A 5244-nucleotide genomic window follows, 5' to 3' on the forward strand; every position below is an offset into this window, starting at 1 on the left:
CTGGGAGAGCGGGGCGGGGGGAGGGGGCTCTGGGAAGGCAGCATCTCTGTAGAGCTGGCACTGTGTGTGTGTGTGTGTGTCTGTGTGTCTGTGTGTGTGATAGGGTGTGGGGTGCTCTGGGATGGAAGCATCTCTGTAGAGCTGGCAGTGTGTGTATGTGTGGGTGTAGGTGGAATGGGGGTTGGGTGGGACTCTGGGATGGAAGCATCACAGTAGAGCTGGTGTTGGGTGTGTTAGGGTGACCAACTGGCATGGGTGCAAATTCAGGACGGTGAGTGTAAAATTTCAGGACAAAGGGTCAAAATTCAGGACGAAAGCACGTTTTACAGACACAGAGGAGGAGGTCGCGCAATAGTATATACGTAATCCCATCTATATCCAAACATATTCATCCATTTGCAAACCTATCCATCATGTATCTTTCCATCCACACTTTCACTCATGCATCCATCCAGCCTTTCACCCTATCCATCCGTACACCCATCATCCACTCCTCCACCCATTCATCCACTCATCCATCTATCCAGCCATTTACCCTTTCACCCATCCAGCCATCCTTTCACTTACTCATCCATCCACCCAGTCACACATCCTTCCACCCATTCACCCTTTCAGTCATCCATCCACCCTGCCTTTCTCTCTCCATCGACCCTTTCACTTAGCCATCCTTCCTTCCACCCATCCATCTACTCATCCACTCATGAATCCATCCATTGACCCTATCACTCATCCATTCTTTCTCTCATCCATTTATCCTTTCACTCCTTCACTCATGTATTCATCATTTTGTCCATCTACCCACCCTTTCACTCACTCATCCATCCATACATCCACCCTTTCACTCATCCACCCTTTCACTCATCCATCCATCGTTTCTCTCATTATCCATCTATTCACCCTTTCATTCATCCATTCACTAATCCATCTAGTCATCTACCCATCCCTTCACTTACTCACTCATCCACCTTTTCATATTAATTATGAGCTGAGCCCTTGTCTGCAGAGTTGCAGACAGAAAAGGCCCATCAAGAACTTCACCCCTGCTGTAGTTCCTAAGGCAAGGGGTGGTGTGGGGGAGGGTTCACTATGCCCCTGCGCATAGGCAGTCTGAACAAGTGGAAGTCATGCATGATGCACAGTGTCATGCCATGTGGCGATTGTGACATGGTGTTGTTTCCAGGTCTTCAAGCGGGCTAAAAAAAAAGGGGGGGGGGTCTCTCTAAAGGGGGTGTTTAATGTAATTAAGGGCATGGCTTAAAACACCTAAGATAGAAATCTGTGCTTAGCATAGTGTTCCGCCCGACTGGTATTATGTTGTTTCTGTCATTGCATCCAGATATATAATACAGCAAGTATCATTACACCAACAACAAGCCAGGACTATTGGCTTTGTCAATGGTTGCATAAAATAAAAATGCAGCAACCATGGCTTGAAAGCGCACTATTCTAAAATGACGAGACTGAAAGAACTCTAGCCCCTTCTTTTCAACTTGTTATAAATCATCAAATCAAATCAGGTACATTTGTATAGCACAAACACATCACTAAAAAGTCTCATGGCACTTGCAGATGGCTCTGATTAGACGTTGACTTAGTTTTCACCAGCTTCTTTGAATGAACTGGTTTCTCACGTAGCAGCATTGGCGTGTTTGCACGTTTCTTCTGTCTGACAGAATGCCCTGTCTTAGACCGGTACATATAATGGGGTGACCCTTTAACCCTCAGAACCTGGGTGGGTAATGAAATTGATAATAATGGTTCTGTCGGACAGAAATACACAGTAGTATAGTATTTCAATTATATTATTTGAAAACTTAGTCCCTATGTAGGGTACACAGACAGTGGTACCTATACCAGTATAACCAAACACACTGACCACAAAGAAAAATTCAAGTAAAGTTTTACTCATATACTTTCATATTCTCTGTATTGTATTCAAATATTAGTGTTGCTGTCCAAAAAACAAACATAAAACATATAAAACACATAAATTCTGTGCAAGAATGATACACATTTAAAACAACATATAAAAATGTCAATTCACGGACTTATTGGCGAAGACAACTATATATGCAATAATCCACTGGGTACATCAATAAATTCTTGGGTCCTAGGGGATTTTGTATAGTTGGTTCATAAAAGAAGGAAATGCGTCAACGTTTCGACCATGGGGGGCGATGCGATGATTTTGCGCATCAGAAGCGGGTCTTCATCAGAACTGTGCAGTTGTAGGACAGCCTTTTATGAACCTTGGCTCCTCATGGAAACCTGGTCCTTATTTCTGTCTGACAGAACCATTATTATCAATTTCTGTCTTAGACCGGGGCAGGAGGAGGCCACCCCATGCTGTAACAGCCCAGACTGGCCGTTGTCATTCTGTGTGTGGCAATCAACACAGACAGAATGACAATGGGCGGGTCGGCTGCTCTTGTGCTCCCAGAAAGAGTGCGAGGCGGCCTCATTAGGGTGCTGAGGCTTCATGCAGGGAACAGTGCTGTTCTCCAATGCCCAAAATTACAGACAAAAGGTGTCCGTAAAAGGGATCCTCACGGACAACGGACCTCAGGTCCAAATTACGGACGGTCCATGAAATGTACGTACGGTTGGTCACCCTAGGGTGTGTGTGTGGCAGGTGGAGGGGGCTCTGGGATGGGAACATTATTGGAAAGATGCTGGTGTGTGTGTCGTGGGTGGGCTCGAAGCAGGGTTGATGCTGTAGGCTGTACTGCTCTATACTGGATGAATTGTTCACTGATGACATGCAAGCTAAGTCTCTCCCCCTTTCTCTTACCCTCTCTGTCATACAAACGCACAGTCACACAGACCCTTTCCTTTTCTCTGCCAGTCTTCCTTCTCTCTCACTCTCTCTATCTATCTGTGTATATATATATATATATATATATATATATATATATACATATATATATATATATATATATATATATATATATATATATATATATATATGGGATAAAGTTCCCTCTGCCGCACTGAGGAGTTCCGTAACAAAATAGAGGAACGAAGCTGATGGACTATCTCCTTTATGAGAAAGCAGTGTACCAAAACAGCCTATACGGTGCGTGGGGGCTCCAGAGCTCCGGCACCGTACATGGCAGTGGACCCTGGCCTGAGAGCTCCTGACTGGGTCAGGAGCATGGGGCCTTCCCTTCATGTCCTTTTTCAGGGGGGGCATCAAGTTTTGTTACACCAGTGTTATAAGGTTATGAAACTCTGCAGTGAATTGCAATATCCTTATCATGTACACCGGGGGGTAATTTATCTCATATAATACATGGTCACACTATCACATTTTCCACAAACCGCTTAAAACCGTGGTGCATATGTTGTTCATATGAAAGAGCAAGTAACTTTTCAAAACATGAAGAATACAAATAAAATCACTAGTGCAAAATTAGACACATAAATAACCTGTTAGTTATTTGTTATAAACTGATATTAGAAACAGTTCAATATAAATGTGTTTTTAAAAATAAAAAAAGCTGCACTGGCTCAGAATGTATAGAAATATGTAGACAGATTGTAGTTTATCTCTATCTAAGGAGTGCAAAAAATAAACATGTTCTCTCTGCTTGTCATTGCTAATAAAATAGAGCAGAATAAAGAAAAGCAACTGTTCTGTTTGTAGCTTTAAACAGCTGCTTCAATTATGCTCTGTGTCCGGACTTGACTTGGCTGCTTGCTCTGGGAGCATGGAAATGTGATGTCAGAACTCGACTGTAATATCTTATAATAGTCGAGTTTTGACATCTTTTCTTTATAATTGGCGGTTGGGTGCGTCACTAGTCACCTATTATAAAGATATTAGAGACTGCTGTTTATACAGGCATTACAGAATCCCTTGCATTATATATATAATATAATATATATAGAATAAGAGAGAATAAAAGAAGACACATTTAAATAGAATAAACATGTATTAGAACCTTGCAAAATGTTGCGACTCCTCCAATTGGAACTCTTAGCATAAGGGCAATAACTACTATTGGTGCCTCAATTGTTAGCCATTTCGAGCATTGCCGTCATAGACGTCGATTCACCAAAACGCCTGGGGTAGTGGAAGTGACATCATATTCCCTTTGACCTTAATGATGTCACCGGAAGTCACATCATATGACCTTTTACCATGCATCGTCCCAAGAAGTGATGTCACATAACCTTAATCTTGATGACATCACAATAATTAACACTGTTGAAGTTACATAATTGTATAATTAATATTATATATTCTTCTAGGGGACAAAAAGGGTGGAGTTTTCTATTCCCTGAGAACGTTTTGAAAAAAATGGCTTTACAATTTTCACATAAATTTGCTAAAAAGCCATAGGCTCTGAAAAACACTCACTAAATATTCAAGTTCCTTTCATGTGTGCCAAGTTACTGAAACCTGACAGTCCTATGGGTGCCCCCCTCATATAAAAAATAACCTCCATTGCCGGGACCAGCATTATTCCACAGCAGCACCTTTCCCCCAAACATTACATACAATATACCAGTGCCAGAATGTTCCTAATACTGCTTCTCTTCCACTATGAAGGTCAGTTATGTCAAAGGTTATATCTGATATGTCCTGGTCCACATTTTGTCATGGGTGGCCCCATGTCTTTGCCACAGCTGTCTTCCCATATGCCAAGAATTTCTTCCAATGCGCCATGACATGCAAATTACCAAGGGTGCCAACTATGCCAAGAATTTTCTCCAGGAGGCACTGGCATTTTTTCGTGGTCGCTCCATGCCAGAATTTACCAACAGAGTGCCAGCAGCCAGTGGCATTTTGCCAAGGGTATCCCATATGCCAGTATTGCCTCCAGTATTCCAGTGCCAACATTTTGTGGAGAATGGTTCTATGAGCCAAGAAGCGTGCCAGGTCAACAACACATGCTCACTTACATTCACTTATTCACTCTCATTCTATCATTGGCACTTACTTGCACTCATTCATGTTAACCTACTCACTCTCACCCAGAATCACTCATTTGCACTCTCTCACTCTCACTCACTCTCACCCAGAATCACTCATTCGCACTCTCTCACTCACTTACTCTCACCCAGAATACCTCATTGGCACTCTCACTCATTCGCACTCTCTCACTCACTTACTCTCACCCAGAATACCTCATTCGCACTCTCACTCATACGCATTCTCTCACTCACTTACTCTCACCCAGAATCACATCACTCATTCGCACTCTCTCACTCTCACTCACTCTCACCCAGAATCACTCA

The sequence above is a fragment of the Lissotriton helveticus genome, chromosome 2_2 (genome assembly GCF_964261635.1).
Source record: "Lissotriton helveticus chromosome 2_2, aLisHel1.1, whole genome shotgun sequence".
Taxonomy (NCBI): Eukaryota; Metazoa; Chordata; class Amphibia; order Caudata; family Salamandridae; genus Lissotriton; species Lissotriton helveticus.